This window comes from Arachis ipaensis, chromosome B8 (assembly GCF_059453495.1).
Source record: "Arachis ipaensis isolate K30076 ecotype BB chromosome B8, ASM5945349v1, whole genome shotgun sequence".
In the NCBI taxonomy this organism is placed as follows: Eukaryota; Viridiplantae; Streptophyta; class Magnoliopsida; order Fabales; family Fabaceae; genus Arachis; species Arachis ipaensis.
Window position 1 is genome coordinate 55,182,040 of NC_142443.1, and position 23,060 is coordinate 55,205,099.

The following is a 23,060-nucleotide window of genomic DNA, read 5'->3' on the forward strand; positions in this document are numbered from 1 at the left end:
GGGGTCCACAGATCCTGAGGTGTTCAAGGATTTACAACCTTGCACCAAATTAGGCATGCAAAATGCCCTTGCACACAACTCTGGGCGTTCAGCGCCAGATTGGTGCTTGTTCTGGGCGTTGAACGCCCATTTGTTGCCCATTTCTGGCGTTGAACGCCAGAACCATGCTTGTTCTGGGCGTTCAGCGCCAGCTCTTCTCCAGGGTGCAATTCTAGCGTTCAAACGCCAATATGCTACCCATTTTGGGCATTCAGTGCCAAAACCATACTCTGCTCTGGCGTTGAACGCTAGCCAGATGCTTCTTACTGGCGTTTAAACGCCAGTAAGGTCTTCCTCCAGGGTGTGATTTTTCTTCTGCTATTTTTGATTCCGTTTTCAATTTTTATATTTATTTTGTGACTCCACATGATCATGAACCTAATAAAACATGAAAGAACAAGAAAAATAAAATTAGATAAATAAAAATTGGGTTACCTCCCAACAAGCGCTTCTTTAATGTCAATAGCTTGACAGTAGGCTCTCATGGAGCCTCACAGATGTTCAGAGCATTGTTGAGACTTCCCAACACCAAACTTAGAGTTTGGATATGGGAGTTCAACACCAAACTTAGAGTTTGACTGTGGGGGCTCTGGTTGACTCTGTTTTGAGAGAAGCTTTTTATGCTTCCTCTCCATGTTTACAAAAGGGTAACCTTGAGTTGTAAACACAAGGGAGTCCTCATTCAATTGAAGGACTAATTCACCTCTGTCAACATCAATCACAGCTCTTGCTGTGGCTAGGAAAGGTCTTCTAAGGATGATGGATTCATCCTCATCCTTCCCAGTATCAAGGATTATGAAATCAGCAGGGATATAAAGGCCTTCAACTTTTACTAACACGTCCTCTACTTGTCTATAAGCCTGTTTTCTTGAATTGTCTGCCATCTCTAATGAAATTTTAGTAGCTTGCACCCCAAAGATTCCCAGTTTCTCTATTACAGAGAGGGGCATGAGGTTTATCCCTGAACCAAGGTCACACAGAGCCTTTTCAAAGATCATGTTGCCTATGGTACAAGGTATTACGAACTTTCCAGGATCCTATTTCTTCTGAGGCAATGTCAGTTGATCCAGATCACTTAGTTCATTGGTGAACAAGGGAGGTTCATCTTCCCAAGTCTCAATACCAAATAATTTGGCATTCAGCTTCATGATTGCACCAAGGTACTTGGTAACTTGCTCTTCAGTAACATCCTCATTCTCTTCAGAAGATGAATACTCGTCAGAGCTCATGAAGGGCATAAGTATGGTCTCTAGATGAGTCTCAGATTCCTTTGGTTCCTCAAAGGGAAACTCCTTATTGATCACTGGACGTCCCAGGAGGTCTTCCTCACTCGGATTTACGTCCTCCCTTTCCTCTCCAAGTTCGGCCGTGTTGACTATGTCAATGGCCTTGCACTCTCCTTTTGGATTTTCTTCTGTATTGCTTGGAAGAGTACTAGGAGGGATTTCAGTGATCCTTTTACTCAGCTGGCCCACTTGTGCCTCCAAATTTCTAATGGAGGACCTTGTTTCATTCATGAAACTTACAATGGCCTTAGATAGATCAGAGACTAAGTTTGCTAAATTAGAGGTATTTTGTTTAGAGTTCTCTGTCTGTTGCTGAGTGGATGATGGAAAAGGTTTACTATTGTAAAACCTATTTCTTCCACCATTATTAAAGCCTTGTTGAGGTTTTTGATGATCCTTCCATGAGAAATTTGGATGATTTCTCCATGAGGGGTTATAGGTGTTTCCATAAGGTTCACCCATGTAATTCACCTCTGCTATTGCAGGGTTCTCAAGATCATAAGCTGCTTCTTCAGAAGCTGCCTCTTGAGTACTATTGGATGCAGCTTGCATTCCATTCAAACTCTGAGAAATCATATTGACTTGCTGAGTCAATATTTTATTCTGAGCCAATATGGCATTCAGAGTATCAATTTCAAGAACTCCCTTCTTCATAGGCGTCCCATTACTCACAGGATTCCTCTCAGAAGTGTACATGAAATGGTTATTAGCAACCATGTCAATGAGTTCTTGAGCTTCTGCAAGCGTTTTCTTTAGGTGAATGGATCCACCTGCAGAAGTATCCAATGACATTTTAGCCAATTCAGATAGACCATCATAGAATATATCCAGGATGGTCCATTCTGAAAGCATGTCAGAAGGACACTTTTTGGTCAGTTCTTTGTATCTCTCCCAAGCTTCATAGAGGGATTCACCTTCTTTCTGTCTGAAGGTCTGAACATCCACTCTAAGCTTACTCAGCTTTTGAGGAGGAAAGAACTTGGCTAAGAAAGCCTTGACCAGCTTATCCCAAGAGTTCAGGCTATCTTTGGGTTGAGAGTCCAACCATATTCTAGCTCTGTCTCTCACAGCAAAAGGGAAAAGAATGAGCCTGTAAACTTCAGGATCTACTCCATTAGTCTTAACAGTATCACAGATCTGCAAGAATTCAATTAAGAACTGAAAAGGATCTTCATATGGAAGTCCATGAAACTTGCAGCTCTGCTGCATCAGAGAAACTAATTGAGGTTTCAGCTCAAAATTGTTTGCTCCAATGGCAGGAATGGAAATGCTTCTTCCATGTAAATTGGAATTAGGTGCAGTAAAGTCACCAAGCATCCTTCTTGCATTATTATTATTTTCGGCTGCCATCTCCTCTTCTTGTTCGAAAATTTCTGAAAGGTGCTTGCTGGATTGTTGTAATTTAGCTTCTCTTAGTTTCCTCTTCAGAGTCCTTTCAGGTTCTGGATCTGCTTCTACAAGAATGTTCTTGTCCTTGCTCCTGCTCATATGAAAAAGAGGGACAGAAAAATAATAATAGTAGGGGTCCTTTTTACCACAGTATAGAGGTCCCTGTGTGAGTAGAAGAAAAGAAGAAAAAATTCGAACACAGATGGAAGAGGGGGTTCGAATTTGGGTGAGATGAAGTGTTAGTAGATGAATAAATAAATAGAAGGAGATAAGAGAGAGAGAGAATTTTTGAAAATAATTTTTGAAAAAGAGTTAGTGATTTTCGAAAATAGTTTTTGAAAAAGGTTAGTAATTTTCGAGAATTAAAATAAAAAATTAAAATAATTAGTTAATTAAAATGAAATTTTGAAAAAGAGGGAAGATATTTTCGAAAATTAGAGAGAGAGTGAGTTAGTTAGGTAGTTTTGAAAAAGATAAGAAACAAACAAAAAGTTAGTTAGTTAGTTGAAACAAATTTGAAAATCAATTTTGAAAGGATAAGAAGATAAGAAGTTAGAAAAGATATTTTAAAATCAAATTTTGAAAAAGATAAGATAAAGAGATATTTTTGAAAAGATATGATTGAAATTAGTTTTGAAAAAGATTTGATTTTTAAAATCACAATTAATGACTTGATTCACAAGAAATCACAAAATATGATTCTAGAGCTCAAAGTTTGAATCTTTCTTAACAAGTAAGTAACAAACTTGAAATTTTTGAATCAAAACATTAATTGATGATGTTATTTTCGAAAATTATGTGATAAAGATAAGAAAAAGATTTTTTTTTGAAAAATATTTTTAAAATTTTCGAAAATAACTAAGAAAAATGAAAAAGATATGATTTTTAAAAAAGATTTTGAAAAAGATAAGATTTTTTTTTTAAATTGAAAATTTGATTTGACTCATAAAAACAACTAGATTGTAAAAAGTTTTGAAAAAGTCAACTCAAATTTTCAAAATTTATGAGTGAAAAAGGGAAAGATATTTTTTTTATTTTTGAATTTTTAATGATGAGAGGGAAAAACATGAAAAAGACTCAATGCATGAAAATTTTGGATCAAAATAATGAATGCATGCAAGAATGCTATGAATGTCAAGATGAACACCAAGAACACTTTGAATGTCAAGATGAACATCAAGAACATATTTTTGAAAAAATTTTAATGCAAAGAAAACATACAAGACACCAAACTTAAAAATTTTTCATGTATAGACACTATGAATGCAAGAATGCATATGAAAAACAAGAAAAGACACAAAACATGAAAACATCAAGATCAAACAAGAGGACTTACCAAGAACAACTTAAAGATCATGAAGAACACTATGAATGCATGAATTTTTCGAAAAATGCAAGATGAATATGCAATTAACACCAAACTTTCAACTTGACTCAAGACTCAAACAAGAAACATGAAATATTTTTTATTTTTATGAATTTTTTTATTTTTTTGGATTTTTGTATATTTTTTTTTCGAAAAAAACATATAGGAAAAAGAAAATAAGGATTTCAAAAATTTTTTTTTTAATATGAATTCCAGGAATCTTGTATTCTTAGTCTAAAGCTCCAATTCGAGGGTTAGGCATGGCTTAACAGCCAGCCAAGCTTTAGTATGTAACTCAGACATGCCATGACTGACATTCTAATTAACTTGCCTCTATGCTGATGGTTGGAAGCCCCTATCCAAAAGAATTAGACATGGCTTTACAGCCAGCCAGGCTTCAACATGCTTCATGAAACTCTAGAATTCATTCTTAAAAAATTTTGAAGAAAAATATATTTTTGAAAAGATTTATTTATTTATTTATTTATTTTCGAAAACAGATGAGAAATTTTTGAAAGGTTTTTGAAAAATTTTTGAAAATAAAACAAAAAGAAAATTACCTAATCTGAGCAACAAGATGAATCGTCAGTTGTTCAAACTCGAACAATCCCCGGCAACGGCGCCAAAAACTTGGTGCACGAAATTGTGATCTCAGGCAACGGCATCAAAAACTCTGTACGCACGTCTTAATAAATTGTTTTTCATTCACAACTTCGATACAACTAACCAGCAAGTGCACTGGGTCGTCCAAGTAATAAACCTTACGTGAGTAAGGGTCGATCCCACGGAGATTGTTGGTATGAAGCAAGCTATGGTCACCTTGTAAATCTCAGTCAGGCGGATATAAAATAGTTATGGAGTTTTCGAAAATAAATAATAAATAGATAGAAAATAAGGATAGAAACACTTATGTATATCATTGGTGAGAATATCAGATAAGCGTATAGAGATGCTTTTGTCCCTCTGAATCTCTGCTTTTCCGCTGTCTTCATCCAATCAGTCTTACTCCTTTCTATGGCTGGCTTTATGTAAGGACATCACCATTGTCAATGGCTACTTTTCATCCTCTCTGAAAAATGGTCCGATGCGCTGTCACTGCATGGCTAATCGTCTGGAGGCATCACCGTGGTCAATGGCTGCATCCTATCCTGTTGTGAAAATGGTCCAAATGCTCTGTCACAGCACGGCTAATCATCTGAGGTTCTCGATCATACTGGAATAGGATTCACCCTCCTTTTGCGTCTGTCACTACGCCCAGCACTCGCGAGTTTGAAGTTCGTCACAGTCATTCAATCCCAGAATCCTACTCGGAATACCACAGACAAGGTTTAGACTTTCCGGATTCTCATGAATGCCGCCATCAATCTAGCTTATGCCACGAAGATTCTGATCAAGAGATCCAAGAGATACTCATTCAATCTAAGGTAGAACGGAAGTGGTTGTCAGGCACGCGTTCATAGGGAATGATGATGATTGTCATGCTCATCACATTCACGTTGAAGTGCGAATGAATATCTTAGAAGCGGAATAAGTTGAATTGAATAGAAAAATAGTAGTACTTTGCATTAATCGTTGAGGAACAGTAGAGCTCCACACCTTAATCTATGGAGTGTAGAAACTCTACCGTTAAAAATACATAAGTGAAAGGTTCAGGCATGGCCGAATGGCCAGCCCCTCTGATCTAAGAACTAGGCGTCCAAAGATAATTCCAAAGATGTCTAATACAATAGTAAAAAGTTCTTTTTATACTAAACTAGTTACTAGGATTTACAGAGGTAAGTAATTGAAGCATAAATCCACTTTCGGGGCCCACTTGGTATGTGCTTGGGCTGAGCTTGAAGGTTACACGTGCAGAGGCTCTTTCTAGAGTTGAACGCCAGGTTGTAACGTATTTTTGGCGTTCAACTCTGGTTTGTGACGTGTTTCTGGCGTTTAACTCCAGACAGCAGCATAGAACTGGCGTTCAACGCCCTTTTACGTCGTCTAAACTCGGTCAAAGTATGGACTATTATATATTGCTGGAAAGCCCTGGATGTCTACTTTCCAACGCAATTAAAAGTGCGCCATTTTGAATATTGTAGCTCCAGAAAATCCACTTTGAGTGCAGGGAGGTCAGAATCCAACAGCATCAGCAGTCCGTCTTCTACCTCTGAATCTGATTTTTGCTCAAGTCTCTCAATTTCAGCCAGAAAATACCTAAAATCACAGAAAAACACACAAACTCATAGTAAAGTCCAGAAATGTGAATTTAACATAAAAACTAATAAAAACATCCCTAAAAGTAACTAGATCCTACTAAAAACATACTAAAAACAATGCCAAAAAGCGTATAAATTATCCGCTCATCACTCCCCCACACTTAGATGATGCACAGTCCTCCATGCCAAAATAATCAATCGGGGGAAATCAACCGTGAAAAGCTCCACCGTCAGATGGTGGTGGGTGATGATGACGCTGATACACTATGAGGGCTCGGGATGTCACTGGGGCGGCCTCAGCTGCCGGCTACTCTACTTCCTGGTCAGCTGTCTCGACTACCATCTCCACTATCGGCTCAGGTTCAGCTCTTGGCTCCTCGACTCTAGGCTCCTCGACCGTGGGCTCCATCGGTCTCTGCTCCAGGTGCTTGACTGCCTGGCCAGCTTCAGCTGCTGGCTCCTCAGATGCAAGCTCCTCGGCCTCAGGCTCTGGTGTATCCGGAGGAGGGGGTCCAGGGTCTCTACCCTCAAAATTTGTCACAATCCACTGGAAACGGTGAGCGTTGCGGCACTCAAATCGGTGGACGGCCTGGAGGATCTCCCGACACAACTCAAACGGTGTTTGAGGTCAGGGTGTGGGCGCAGAAGCTGTAGGAGCTGCTGAAGGCTCCACTGCTGATGATGGAGGCTCAGTGGTCTTCCTCTTCTTCTGCGGCGGTCCGACGTAGTCACCATATGGCAGGAATGGCTGCTTACTGATGTAGACAGACGTTCGGTCTATTGGGCGTATCTCTACTCCAAATAAAGTGGCAAACTTGGTAATCAACGATGGGAAAGGAATGTTGTATTTCTGCTGTTGGTTCACCTTCCACATCGACTCTCTGGTAAGTAGAAGAACAGAGATCCTCTTCCCCTCTAGAATAGCCCATAGTAACACTGCCACACGGACTCTGATATGCGTGGCATGCGTGCTCGGAAGGATGTAGTCAGCTATGATCTGCTGCCAGATCCTCGCCTCCAGATTTAGATCAGTACACGCAATGCTCAACGGAACCGCATTGTCCCCTTTGCTGTACTCCCATCTAGCCTCAGGCTGGCCAATCTTTGCCAGAACCACATCCAAAGAAATCTTGCCCGTCGTAACGTCCTTCATTATTTGAGTGTAAGCGTCACGAGCCAGAGGAATATGCGGAATATCGAAGAGGGCCTCTGATGCTGCCCCCAAGGTTGTATAACGGTTTGGAATTCCACAAAATAACTCTGTTGTTAGTATAGTCCAAACCAACAACAAGCCTCGGGTATCAAATTTAGAAGAGGGATTTGGTTGTTACAAGTTCAACCCAATAAAAATAACCGAAGTATTCAAACCTCGGGTCGTCTCACAAGGAATAGGCAAACATGTGCTTCAACATTGGTTAGAAATCCAGGGTTGTGAGTCATGAGCAAGAAAATAAATGGGAATCTTAACAAGCAAGAAATCTTATAATGTAAGAAACTAATTCAATTAACTAAGCAAAACATGAGCAATTCCAAGCTAACAAAATAACATCCAATATGATTCTATTCTAAACTAAACAAGTAACTATAACTAAGACAAGTACTTAAGAATTTGGATTTTCAAATAGGAATGATAAAAGCAACTCTTGGCTAGGCATGGGAATTGGGGTCACCATCCTTGTCTAATAACCATATCTTGACAATTATGAGGAACCAAACTCATTAAGTCTACTTCTATACTTGAAGTACGTCAAATGGTTTGGTCAACATCAACCCATAAGTTCTAACTTCACTACTAATTGACTTAGTAGAAGGTTAGCGTCAATAGCTATCAAATTGACCACTAAGGGCTCCCAAATCATCAAATCTATTAGACCCAATGACTCAAGTTTACCTAATTCTCTTAGCCTAGGCAAAGAGTAAAGAGAACTACTCCATAATCAAAGTAAACAATTCATCAAACACATGGTAAGCATTAACAAAGACATGTTCAAAATAGCAATTAAATTGAAATCAACAAGTACCCACTAACAATTATCAACATAAAATCATCCAAACAACACAATTAATCATAGAAATCATCAATGTAACATCAACAAGTCAAGATTCACAACATTCATGAAATGGGTATAAAATGACAATTGATAAGAATTCATAAAACTATCACAAGATCTAAGCACAATTATACTAAGGAATTCAAATTGAACAATTAAAACTAGTAATTAACAAGATTCAATTCACAATTCAACAAGGGAAGATCAAATTAAAACTAGATCTAGAGAGGAACAAGGGTTTCTCTCTCTAGAAGAACAAAGAATAAAAAACTAGCTAAAATTGTATCTTAGTGTAAAAATGATTGATCTCCCCTTTCCCCCTAGCATCCTTGGGTCTTTTTCATGCAAAAACAGCTTGTATTTGGGCCTCATGAGCCTCAGAAATTGCCAGGCACGATTTTCTTTAATGAGGTCACGTGCAGCTTCCCGCGCGTACGCGCCATGCGTGTGTGCGCGCCGATTGCTTTTGTGATCCATGCATGCGCGCCAAGTGCGCGTACGCGTCAATAGGAATCTTCTTATCCGCGTGGATGCGTCCATCTTTGCGCGCCGCTTTCAGCCATCCTCATCCACGCGTGCGCGTGGAGTGCGCGTGCGCGCCAATGCTGCTTTTCCAAAAATTCAAATCTTCATGTTCCTCCCTTTTGTACATGCTTTCTTTCTCTCTTCTAGGCTATTCCTACCCTATAATTCCTGAAATCACTCAATAAATACATCACGGCATCGAATGGCAATAGAAGAGGATTAAAATATGGCAATTTTAAGGCAAAATAAGCATGTTTTTCATCATGGAGCAATATTAAGAAGTGAACACAAAACCATGCATTTCTTGTGAATAAGTGTGAGAAATATTGACAAAACCCCCCAAATTCTACACAATATAAACCACAAAATTGGGATTTATCAAATCTCCCCACACTTAAACCAAGCATGTCTTCATGCTTAAAATAAAAAGACCAAAGATCATGGTGAGAAAGGGTTTATGAAATGTAAACTACCTAAGTGAATGCATGTAACTAATGTGAAATCATCTACCTACTTGGTCAAGGGCAAACCTATCCTCCAAGAACACATGTGAACATATGAGGTGAAAATCGTATGTAGCTCATGAATCCTACCAAATTGAACATCACTAAGGAGTGCATATAACTTGCTAGATGAACGCTTGTGAAAGCCGAGAACAAAGAATTGAGCATCGAACCCTCACCGGAAGAGTATCCGCTCTATTCGCTCAAGTGTATAAGGTTCATCGCTCAATCTTCTCCTAATCATGCTTTCCAAGATTTGTCTTTCATCTAACAATCAACAATTACTTAATGCATGCTTACAAGTATCATGAGGTCTTATTCATGGGTTGTAACGGGGCTAAGGTGAAGGTAAGGATGTATATGGCCAAGTGAGCTTAAAATTTGAGTCCTTGATTAACCTAGGATCTGGTGCACGAAATTGTGATGTCAATGTTCACATTACTCTCTTACAATTTTGCACAACTAACTGGCAAGTGCACTGGGTCATCCAAGTAATACCTTACGTGAGTAAGGGTTGATCCCACGGAGATTGTTGGCTTGAAGCAAGCTATGATTATCTTGTAACTCTTAGTCAGGATATAATATCAATGATAATTTTTAGTTTGAATTGTAAAAAAAGTAACAGGGGCAGAACACAAATTATACTTGTATGCAGTAATGGAGAATATATTGGAGTTTTGGAGATGCTTTGTCTTCTAAATCTCTGCTTTCCTCTGTCTTCTTGTTCATGCACGCACGTCCTCCTATGGCAAGCTGTGTGTTGGTGGATCACCGTTGTCAATGGCTACCATCCATCCTTCCAGTGAAAAGGCTCCAGGTGCGCTGTCACCGCACGGCTAATCATCTGCAGGTTCTCAATCGTACCGGAATAGGATTTACTATCCTTTTGCGTCTGTCACTATGCCCAGCACTCGCGAGTTTGATGCTCGTCACAGTCATTCAATCCCTGAATCCTACTCGGAATACCACAGACAAGGTTTAGACTTTCCGGATTCTCTTAAATGCTGCCATCAATCTAGCTTATACCATAAAGATTCTGATTAAGAAATCCAAGAGATATTCATTCATTCTACAGTGGAACGGAAGTGGTTGTCAGGCACGCGTTCGTGAGGGAATGATGATGAGTGTCACGTTCATCATATTCATGTTGAAGTGCGAATGGATATCTTAGATAGGAACACCCATGTTTGAATGGAAAACAGAAATACTTGCATCAATTCATCGAGACACAGCAGAGCTCCTCACCCCCAACAATGGAGTTTAGAGACTCATGCCATCAAAGAGTACAAAATTCAGATCTAAAATGTCATGAGATACAAAATAAATCTCTAAAAGTTGTTTAAATACTAAACTAGTAACTTAGGTTTACAGAAAATGAGTAAACTATGATAGATAGTGCAGAAATCCACTTCTGGGGCCCACTTGGTGTGTGCTGGGGCTGAGACTAAAGCTTCTCACGTGCCTGGGCTGTTTTGGGCGTTCAACGACAGGCTGTAACCTGTTTCTGGCGTTGAACTCCAACTTGTAACGTGTTTCTGGCGCTGGATGCCAGACTGCAACATGGAACTGGCGTTGAACGCCAGTTTACGTCGTCTATCCTTGAGCAAAGTATGGACTATTATATATTGCTGGAAAGCCCTGGATGTCTACTTTCCAACGCAATTGGAAGCGCATCAATTGGACTTCTTTAGCTTCAGAAATTCCATTCCGAGTGCAGAGAGGTCAGGATCCAACAGCATCAGCAGTCCTTTTTCAGCCTGAATCAGATTTTTGCTCAGCTCCCTCAATTTCAGCCAGAAAATAACTGAAATTATAGAAAAATACACAAACTCATAGTAAAGTCCAGAAATATGAATTTTGCCTAGAAACTAATGAAAATAAACTAAAAACTAACTAAAACATACTAAAAACTATATGAAATTAACCCCAAAAAGCGTATAAAATACCCACTGATCACAACACCAAACTTAAACTGTTGCTTATCCTCAAGCAACTAGATAAATAAAATAGAATACAAATGAGTCAAGAAACAATAATATCTCAGAGTTTTTGAGTGAAGCTCAGATTCTAATTAAATGAGCGGGGCTAGTAGCTTTTTGCTTCCGAACAGTTTTGGCATCTCACTTTATCCATTGAAGCTCAGAATGATTGGCATCTATAGGAACTTAAAATTCAGATAGTGTTATTGATTCTCCTAGTTCAGTATGTTGATTCTTGAACACAGCTACTTTTATGAGTCTTGGCCGTGGCCCTAAGCACTTTGTTTTCCAGTATTACCACCGGATACATAAATGCCACAGACACATAATTGGGTGAACCTTTTCAGATTGTGACTCAGCTTTGCTAAAGCCCCCAATTAGAGGTGTCCAGGGTTCTTAAGCACACTCTTCTCTTTGCTTTGGACCTTGACTTTAACCGCTCAGTCTTAAGTTTTCACTTGACACCTTCATGCCACAAGCACATGGTTAGGGACAGCTTGGTTTAGCCGCTTAGACCAGGATTTGATTTCCTTAGGCCCTCCTATCCACTGATGCTCAAAGCCTTGGATCTTTTTTATTACCCTTGCCTTTTGGTTTTAAGGGTTATTGGCTTTTTCTGCTTGCTTTTTTTTTTTTTGCAAGCTTTGTATTCACTGCTTTTTCTTGCTTCAAGAATCATTTTTATGATTTTTCAGATTACCAATAACATGTCTCATGTTTATCATTCTTTCAAGAGCCAACATATTTAACATTCAAGAACATCAAATTCCAAAGACATATGCATTGTTCAAGCATTCATTCAGAAGGCAGAAAGCATTGCCACCACATGTAATTAATCAGAATTTCTTGTATTAAAACTCGAGAAATATTGCCTCCTTATCCTAGAGAAAATCTTCTATTTTATTCATGTTTAATGATGATGAGAAAAATAAATTATAGCTTAATTGGAGATAAAATCAAAATATAGATACTAATTACTATTATATGACTCCTAAGGTAAAACTCAAATAAAAAAAAATTATCACAGGGTTAAGGTTAAGATCAGAACTCAACAACCTTGACTTTGGGAAGCGGATGCCTCTTTAGTCTGTGGAGTGCTTGGCCCTTCAAGAGATAGTTTCTGACGCTTTAGTTCTCTTAATTCACGCCCTTGCACTTCTTGTTCTCTGAGCAGTTTGCAAAGCATGCTCTTTTGATTTTGCTGTTCTTCCTTCATTTGGTCCATGGTTTCTTGCAACTTAGTAACAGATGCTTCAAGATGCTCCCAGTATTCAAATTGAGGGAGTTTTGGTAGGAATTCTTGCGCCCTCCTCTTGATGGTGTCATCCTGCACTTGTTGTTTTTTCATTGTGATTTTAGTGATTGGCTGCTCCACTGAGATATACTCTGTTATTCCCATCTTTACTCCAGCATCTTTGCAGAGCATAGAGATTAGGCTTGGATAAGCCAACCTGGTATCCTTGGAGTTCTTGTTGGCAAGTATGTAGAATTCAGATGGGATCAGTTGATGAACTTCTACTTCTTTTCCCAACATAATGCAATGGATCATCACTACTCTTCTAATATTGACTTCAGAACGGTTGCTGGTGGGCAATATAGAACGCCCAATGAAGTCTAGCCATCCTCTGGCGACTAGTTTGAGATCTTCTCTCTTGAGTTGATTTGGGACACCCCTCGTGCTGGTGGTCCACCTGGCTCCAGGGATGCATATATCCTCTAGAATCTTATCCAGGCCCTTGTTTGTTCTCATCATTCTCCTATTGAAGGAGTCTGGGTCATCTTTCAGCTGAGGTAGCTTAAAGATCTCCCTGATTTTGTTAGGGTGGATGTGAACAATCTTTCCTCTGACCACAGTCCTATAGTCATAGAGGGCAGCTCCAGATATTCTCTGCCTGTCTGTTTGCCACAGATTAGCGTAGAATTCCTGAACCATATTCCTTCCCACTTTCGTTTCAGGATTAGCTCGGACTTCCCAGTTCCTGTTTCGAATCTGCTCTTGGATCTCCGGATATTCATCTTCTTTCAGATTGAACTTGACTTCCGGGATCACAGATCTTAGACCCATTATTTTGTAGTAATGGTCTGAATGTTCTTTGGTTAAGAACCTCCCTTGATTCCAAAGTGGTTTTGGAACACTCTCTTTCTTGCCTCTTGGAGTGGGTTGTTTTCCTTTAGGAGCCATGATCTTAGTGGGTATGGTTTAGTGATCATGGAAAAACACACCAAATTTAGAGGTTTGCTTGTCCTCAAGCAAAAGAAAAGAAAGGAGAGGGATAGAAGGAGAGCTAGTGTTGAATGGTGGATGAGAGGAGGGAGGCCGAATCGTGTTTTTAAAAGGGAGGGGTGGGATTTTCGAAAAAAGGGGGAAAGATAAGATAGAAGATATGATTTAAAAAGGAATAAGTATGATAAGAAAAGATATAATTTAAAATTGAAGAGATATGAAAGATATTTGAAAAAGATAATATGGAGATTTAAAAAAAGATATTGATTAGTTGAAAAAAAAATTTTTTGAATGAAAAGAGATAGATTTGTTTTGAAAATTTGAAAAAGAGTTGAATTGGATTGAAAAAAAAAGGATTTGTGCTTATGGATTAAGATACATTTGATATTTTTAAAGTAGGATTTTTAGAAATTAGGGATTTTAGAAATCAGGGTTTGTAACATGTTTATGCAAGAAATCATGAATTGAAACATGAAAATTAAAATTAAAATGAAAAATATGAAGTAGAAACGAAATTACCTCTTCCCCACCATTCTGGCGTTTGAACGCCCAAATGTTGCATGTTTTGGGCGTTCAACGCCCAACTGCTGCTTCTCCTGGGCGTTCAACGCCCAGCTGTTGCTTCTTTCTGGCGTCGAACGCCAGGAACTCCTTTGTCATTGGGCGTTTTTCTGAATGCCCAGGACGCTGTAAATCTGGCGTTAAACGCCCAGAAGGAGCTTCTTTCTGGCGTTCAACGCCCAGAAGATGCTTCTTTCTGGCGTTTAACGCCCAGATGGCTATCCTTACTAGCGTTCAACGCTCAGTGGATGCTTCTTTTGGGCGTTGAACGCCCAAAACAGACTTTTACTGGCGTTTTCTTGCCAGTGAGCTCTTTTTCTCTGTTTTGTGTGCAGAATCCTTTTGTAACCCTGTAAACTTATATAATTGACTCTTTACCTTAGTATCAATGAACTTTATATAAACAAATAAAATCAAGAATAGGGCAAAATGCTTAGAGGAAGTGATGCCCTATGGCTGGATTACCTCCCAGCAAGCGCTTCTTTATTGTCTTTAGCTGGACCTTGCTGAGTTTTTTTAATCTAGCCTCAGGTTTGAGCACTCTTGCTTAACATTGCCTTCAAGATAGTGCTTGATTCTCTGTCCATTAACAATGAACTTCTTATCAGAATCAATATCTTGAAGCTCCACATAACCATATGGTGATACACTTGTAATCACATATGGTCCCCTCCACTGGGACTTCAGTTTCCCAGGGAATAGCCTGAGCCTAGAGTTAAACAACAGAACATTTTCTCCTGGTTCAAAGATTCTAGATGACAGCTTTCTGTCATGCCATCTTTTTTACTTCTCTTTATAAAGCTTGGCATTTTCGAAGGCAATGAATCTGAATTCCTCTAGCTCATTCAGCTGGAGCAATCTTTTTTCTCCAGCTAGTTTGGCATCAAAGTTTAGGAATCTGGTTGCCCAGTAGGCCTTATGTTCCAGTTCCATGGGCAGGTGACAAGCCTTACCATACACAAGTTGGTACGGAGAGGTCCCTATAGGAGTCTTGAATGCTGTTCTGTAAGCCCACAGAGCATCATCCAAGCTTCATGCCCAATCCCTTCTACGGGTACTTACAGTCCGTTCCAGGATTCTTTTTAGTTCTCTGTTAGAAACTTCAGCTTGCCCATTTGTCTGTGGATGATATGGAGTCACCACTTTGTGGCGAATCCCATATCGGACCATGGCAGAGTAAAGCTGTTTGTTGCAGAAGTGAGTGCCCTCATCACTGATTAGTACCCTAGGGACACCAAACCTGCTGAATATATGTTTCTGGAGGAACTTCAGCACTGTTTTAGTATCATTGGTGGGTGTGGCAATGGCCTCGACCCATTTTGATACATAGTCAACTGCCACCAGAATATAAGTGTTTGAGTATGATGGTGGGAAAGGCCCCATGAAATCAATACCCCATACGTCAAACAGCTCAATCTCCAAGATTCCTTGTTGAGGCATGGCGTAACTGTGAGGCAAATTACCAGCTCTCTGGCAACTGTCATAGTTACGTACAAACTCTCGGGAATCTCTGTAAAGTGTAGGCCAGTAGAAACCACATTGGAGGACCTTGGTGGTTGTTCGCTCACCTCCGAAATGACCTCCATATTGTGACCCATGGTAATGCCATAAGATCCTTTGTGCTTCTTCTTTAGGCACACACCTACGGATTAAGCCATCTGCACATCTCTTAAAGAGATAGGGTTCATCCCACAAGTAGTACTTTGCATCAGTAATTAACTTTTTCTTTTGTTGCCTACTGTACTCCTTGGGAATGAACCTTGCAGCATTGTAGTTTGCAATGTCTGCAAACCATGGTAATTCCTGAATGGCGAACAAATGCTCATCCGGAAAGGTTTCAGAGATCTCAATAGAGGGGGAGGACGCCCCTTCCACTGGTTCTATCCGGGACAGATGGTCAGCCACTTGGTTTTCTGTCCCTTTTCTGTCTCTTATTTCTGTATCAAACTCTTGCAGAAGCAACACCCATCTTATGAGTCTGGGTTTTGAATCCTGCTTTGTGAGTAGATATTTAAGAGTAGCATGATCTGTGTACACAATCACCTTTGATCCTACTAAGTATGATCTAAACTTGTCAATGGCATAAACCACTGCAAGCAATTCTTTTTTTGTGGTTATGTTATTTTTCTGTGCATCATTCAAAACACGGCTAGCATAATAAATGACATGCAGAAGCTTGTCATGCCTCTGCCCCAGTACTGCACCAATGGCATGATCACTAGCATCACACATTAATTCGAATGGTAATGTCCAGTCTGGTGCAGAGATAACTGGTGCTGTGACCATTTTAGCTTTCAGAGTTTCAAACGCTTGCAGGCACTCTGTGTCAAACACAAATGGCGTGTCAGCAGCTAGTAGGTTGCTTAGAGGTTTTGCAATTTTTGAAAAATCCTTTATAAACCTCCTATAGAATCCTGCATGCCCCAGAAAACTTCTGATTGCCTTAACATTAGTAGGTGGTGGTAATTTCTCAATTACCTCTATTTTAGCTTGATCCATGATGAGCGGATAATTTATACGCTTTTTGGCATTGTTTTCAGTATGTTTTTAGTAGAATCTATTTACTTTTAGGGATGTTTTTCATTAGTTTTTATGTTAAATTCACATTTCTGGACTTTACTATGAGTTTGTGTGTTTCTCTGTGATTTCAGGTATTTTCTGGCTAAAATTGAAGGACTTGAGCAAAAATCAGATTCAGAGGTTGAAGAAAGACTGCTGATGCTGTTGGATTCGGACCTCCCTGCACTCAAAATGGATTTTCTGGAGCTACAGAACTCAAAATGGCGCGTTTCCAATTGCGTTGGAAAGTAGACATCCAGGGATTTCCAGCAATATATAATAGTCCATACTTTGCCAAAGTTTAGATGATGCAAATTGGCGTTCAACGCCAGCCCTCTGCCCAATTCTGGCGTCCAGCGCCAGAAACAAGCTGCAAAGTGGAGTTCAACGCCCAAACTGGCACAAAAGCTGGCGTTCAACTCCAAGAAGGACCTCTACACGTGCAACATTCAAGCTCAGCCCAAGCACACACCAAGTGGGCCCCGGAAGTGGATTTATGCATCAGTTACTTACTTCTGTAAACCCTAGTAGCTAGTTTATTATAAATAGGACTTTTTACTATTGTATTAGACATCCTGAGTTTTATGTTTGGAATCATCTTTGGATGCCTGGTTCTTAGATCAGACGGGCTGGCCTCTTGGCCATGCCTGGACCTTTCACTTATGTATTTTCAACGGTAGAGTTTCTACACTCCATAGATTAAGGTGTGGAGCTCTGCTGTTCCTCAAAGATTAATGCAAAGTACTACTGTTTTCTATTCAATTCATCTTATTTCGCTTCTAAGATATTCATTCGCACTTCAACCTGAATGTGATGAACGTGACAATCATCATCATTCCCTATGAACGCGTGCCTGACAACCACTTCCGTTCTGCATTAGATTGAATGAGTATCTCTTAGATCTCTTAATCAGAATCTTCGTGGTATAAGCTAGATTGATGGCGGCATTCATGAGAGTCTGGAAAGTCTAAACCTTGTCCGTGGTATTCCGAGTAGGACTCTGGGATTGAATGACTGTGACGAACTCAAAACTCGCGAGTGCTGGGCGTAGTGACAGACGCAAAAGGATAGTAAATTCTATTCCAGTATGATCGAGAACCTCCAAGATGATTAGCCATGCAGTGACAGCGCATCGGACCATTTTCACAGAGAGGAATAGGATGCAACCAACGACAAGGGTGATGCCTCCAGACGATTAGCCGTGCTGTGACAGAGCATTTGGACCATTTTCCCGAGAGGATTGAAAGTAGCCAGTGGCACCGGTGACATCCTTACATAAAGCCAGCCATAGAAAGGAGTAAAACTGATTGGATGAAGACAGCAGGAAAGCAGAGGTTCAGAGGAACGATTACATCTCCATACGCTTATCTGAAATTCTCACCAATGATTTACATAAGTATTTCTATCCTTCTTTTATTACTTATTTTCGAAAACCCCATTACTATTTTATGTTTGCCTGACTGAGATTTACAAGGTGACCATAGCTTGCTTCATACCAACAATCTCCGTGGGATCGACCCTTACTCACGTAAGGTTTATTACTTGGACGACCCAGTGCACTTGCTGGTTAGTTATGTGAAGTTGTGAAGATACGTTTAGACCATGGTTCTGTGCATCCGTTTTTGGTGCCATCGCCAGGGAATTAATTTCGAATAATAATTCACAACCAGAGTAACAATTTCGCATACCAAGTTTTTGGCGCCGTTGCCGGGGATTGTTCGAGTTTGGACAACTGACGGTTCATCTTGTTGCTCAGATTAGGTAATTTTCTTTGTGTTTTATTTTCAAAAATTTTTCAAAAATTTTTTCAAAAATTTCTCCTTTGTTTCCAAAAAAAAAATTTTTAAAAAATAAAAATGTTTTCAAAAATATATTTTTCTTCAGAATTTTTAAGAATAAATTCTAGTGTTTCATAAAGCATGTTGAAGCCTGGTTGGCTGTAAAGCCACGACTGTAGGGCATGTTAGACGTGTCATGTCTGAGTTACATACTAAAGCTTGGCTGGCTATTAAGCCATGCCTGACCCTTTGATTGGAGCTTTAGAATAAAGAGCATAAGATTCCTGGAATTCATATTAAAAATTTTGGAATCCTTATTTTTTTTTTTGAAAATGATTTTCGAAAAAAAAAATTAAAAGAAAATACAAAAAAGTCATAAAATCATAAAAATCAAAAATATTTTTGTGTTTCTTGTTTGAGTCTTGAGTCATGTTATAAGTTTGGTGTTAATTGCATACTCATCTTGCATTTTTCGAAAATTCTCATGCATTCATAGTGTTCTTCATGATCTTCAAGTTGTTCTTGGTAAGTCTCCTTGTTTGATCTTTGCATTTGCATGTTTTGTGTCTTTTCTTGTTTTTCATATGCATTCTTGAATTCTTAGTGTCTAAGCATTAAAGAATTCTAAGTTTGGTGTCTTGCATGTTTTTCTTGCATTAAAAATTTTTCAAAAATATGTTCTTGGTGTTCATCTTGACATTCAAAGTGTTCTTGGTGTTCATCTTGACATTCATAGCATTCTTGCATGCATTCATTGTTTTGATCCATAACTTTCATGCATTGCATCATTTTTCTTGTTTTTCTCTCTCCTCATTAAAAATTCAAAAATCAAAAAAATATCTTCCCCTTTTTCTCTCATCAAATTCGAAAATTTGAGTTGACTTTTTCAAAAATTTTTAAAATCAAGTTATTTCTTATGAGTCAAATCAAATTTTCAATTTGAAAATCTTATCTTTTTTCAAAATCTTTTTCAAAAAAAAAATCAAATCTTTTTCAAAAAACTAAGTTCTATCATATCTTTTCAAAAATATCTTCTCATCATATCTTTTTCAAAAATTTGATTTCAAAATATCTTTTCTAACTTCCTAACTTCTTATCTTTTCAAAATTGATTTTCAAAATTTGTTTCAACTAACTAACTAACTTTTTGTTTGTTTCTTATCCTTTTCAAAACTACCTAACTAACTCTCTCTCTCTCTAATTTTCAAAAATATCTCCCCTCTTTTTCAAAAATTCTTTTTTTATTAACTAATTATTTTAATTTTTAATTTTCAAAAAAATTACTAACCTTTTTCGAAAAAAGCATTTTCGAAAATCACTAACTCTTTTTCAAAAATTACTTTCGAAATTCTCCCTCTCTCATCTTATTCTATTTATTTATTCATCTACTAACATCTCTTCCTCACATCACTCACCAAAAATCCGAACTCCCTCTCTCTCTCTCTGAGTTCAGATTTTCTTCTTCTTTTCTTCTACTCACACAGGGACCTCTATATTGTGGTATAAAGGATCCCTATTATTATTATTATTATTATTATTATTATTATTATTATTATTTCTGTGCCCTCTTCTTTGTCATATGAGCAGGAGCAAGGACAAGAACATTCTTGTTGAAGCAGATCCAGAACCTGAAAGGACTCTGAAGAGAAAATTAAGAGAAGCTAAATTACAACAATCCAGAGATAACCTTTCAGAAATTTTCGAACAGGAAGAGGAGATGGCAGCCGAAAATAATAATAATGCAAGGAGGATGCTTGGTGACTTTACTGCACCTAATTCCAATTTACATGGAAGAAGCATCTCCATCCCTACCATTGGAGCAAACAATTTTGAGCTGAAACCTCAGCTAGTTTCTCTGATGCAGCAGAACTACAAGTTTCATGGACTTCCATCTGAAGATCCTTTTTAGTTCTTAACTGAATTCTTACAGATCTGTAATACTGTTAAGACTAATGGAGTAGATCCTGAAGTCTACAGGCTCATGCTTTTCCCTTTTGCTGTAAGAGACAGAGCTAGAATATAGTTGGACTCTCAACCCAAAGACAGCCTGAACTCTTGGGATAAGCTGGTCACGGCTTTCTTAGCCAAGTTCTTTCCTCCTCAAAAGCTGAGCAAGCTTAGAGCGGATGTTCAAACCTTCAGACAGAAAGAAGGTGAATCCCTCTATGAAGCTTGGGAAAGATACAAGCAGCTGACCAAAAAGTGTCCTTCTGACATGCTTTCAGAATGGACCATCCTGGATATATTCTATGATGGTTTATCTGAACTATCAAAGATGTCATTGGATACTTCTGCAGGTGGATCCATTCACCTAAAGAAAATGCCTGCAGAAGCTCAAGAACTCATTGACATGGTTGCTAATAACCAGTTTATGTACACTTCTGAGAGGAATCCTGTGAGTAATGGGACGCTTATGAAGAAGGGAGTTCTTGAAATTGATACTCTGAATGCCATATTGGCTCAGAATAAAATATTGACTCAGCAAGTCAATATGATTTCTCAGAGTCTGAATGGAGTGCAAGCTGCATCCAACAGTACTCAAGAGGCTTCTTATGAAGAAGAAGCTTATGATCCTGAAAACCCTGCAATAGCAGAGGTGAATTACTTAGGTGAACCTTATGGAAACACCTATAATCCATCATAGAGAAATCATCCAAATCTCTCATGGAAGGATCAAAGGCCTCAACAAGGCTTTAATAATGGTGGAAGAAACAGGTTTAACAATAATAAACCTTTTCCATCATCCACTCAGCAACAGACAGAGAACTCTGAACAAAGTACCTCTAATTTAGCAAACTTAGTCTCTGATCTATCCAAGGCCACTATAAGTTTCATGAATGAAACAAGGTCTTCCATTAGAAATTTGGAAGCACAAGTGGGCCAGCTGAGAAAAGGGATCACTGAAATCCCTCCTAGTACTCTCCCAAGCAATACAGAAGAAAATCCAAAAGGAGAGTGCAAGGCCATTGACATAACCAAAATGGCCGAACCCAAAGAGGGAGAGGAGGACGTGAATCCCAAGGAGGAAGACCTCCTGGGACGTCCAGTGATCAATATGGAGCTTCCCTCTGAGGAACCAAAGGACTCTGAGGCTCATCTAGAGACCATAGAGATTCCATTGAACCTCCTTATGCTATTCATGAGCTCTGATGAGTATTCCTCTTCTGAAGAGAATGAGGATGTTACTGAAGAGCAAGCTGCCAAGTTCCTTGGTACAATCATGAAGCTGAATGCCAAATTATTTGGTATTGAGACTTGGGAAGATGAACCTCCCTTGTTCACCAATGAACTAAGTGATTTGGATCAACTGACATTGCCTCAGAAGAGACAGGATCCTGGAAAGTTCATAATACCTTGTACCATAGGCACCATGATCTTTAAGGCTCTGTGTGACCTTGGTTCAGGGATAAACCTCATGCCCCTCTCTGTAATAGAGAAAATGGGAATCTATGGGGTGCAAGCTGCTAAAATCTCACTATAAATGGCAGACAATTCAAGAAAACAGGCTTATGGACAAGTAGAGGACGTGTTAGTGAAGGTTGAAGGCCTTTACATCCCTACTAATTTCATAGTCTTGTATACTGGAGAGGAAGAGGATGAATCCATCATCCTAGGAAGACCCTTCCTGGCCACAGCAAGAGCTGTGATTGATGTGGACAGAGGAGAATTGATCTTTCAATTAAATAAGGACAACCTTGTGTTTACAACTCAAGGATCTCTCTCTGCATCCATGGAGAGGAAGCAGAAAAAGCTTCTCTCAAAGCAGAGTCAAACAAAGCCCCCACAGTCAGACTCTAAGTTTGGTGTTGGGAGGCCACAACCAAACTCTAAGTTTGGTGTTGAACTCCCATATCCAAACTCTAAGTTTGGTGTTGGAGAGTCTCAACAATGCTCTGAACATCTGTGAGGCTCCATGAGAGCCCACTGTCAAGCTATTAACATTAAAGAAGCGCTTGTTGGGAGGCAACCCAATTTCTATTTATCTAACTATATTTTTCTTAGTTATATGTCTTTATAGGTTCATGATCATGTGGAGTCACAAAATAAAAATAAAAAAATTGAAAACGGAATCAAAAATAGCAGAAGAAAAATCAAACCCTGGAGGAAGCACCTGCCTGGCGTTCAACGCCAGAACAGAGCATGGTTCTGGCGCTAAACGCCCAAAATGGGCAGTATCTGGGCACTGAACGCCCAAAATGGGCATCATCTGGGCGCTGAACACCAGAATTGCACCCTGGAGAGGAGCTGGCGCTGAACGCCCAGAACAAGCATGGTTCTTGCGTTCAACGCCAGAAATGGGCAACAAATGGGCGTTGAACGCCCAAAATGGGCACCAACCTGGCGCTGAACGCCCAGAGTTGTGTGCAAGGGCATTTTACATGCCTAATTTGGTGCAAGGTTGTAAATCCTTGAACACCTCAGGATCTGTGGACCCCACAGGATCATCTCAGGATCTGTGGACCCCACAGGATCCCCACCTACCTCCACTCACTCTCTTCTCTCTTCTCAATCATCCTCTATTCCCAATAAACACTCCTCCCCAAAACCCTTCACCTATCACCTCCATCTCTCTTCCCTATTAACCCTTCACCACTCACATCCA

At 39.3% G+C, this 23,060-nt stretch overlaps 2 non-coding genes across 2 annotated transcripts; one reads left to right on the forward strand and one right to left on the reverse strand.

Annotated features, from left to right (window-relative positions):
* The first annotated feature begins 2,171 nt into the window (after window positions 1-2,171).
* On the forward strand, window positions 2,172-2,279 carry LOC148548161 (small nucleolar RNA R71). Its single transcript, XR_015898966.1, has one exon. It is a non-coding gene; the product is annotated as a small nucleolar RNA R71 (small nucleolar RNA).
* Window positions 2,280-20,570: 18,291 nt separating this feature from the next.
* LOC148548162 (small nucleolar RNA R71) lies at window positions 20,571-20,678 on the reverse strand. Its single transcript, XR_015898330.1, has one exon. It is a non-coding gene; the product is annotated as a small nucleolar RNA R71 (small nucleolar RNA).
* Between the last annotated feature and the right edge of the window lie 2,382 nt (window positions 20,679-23,060).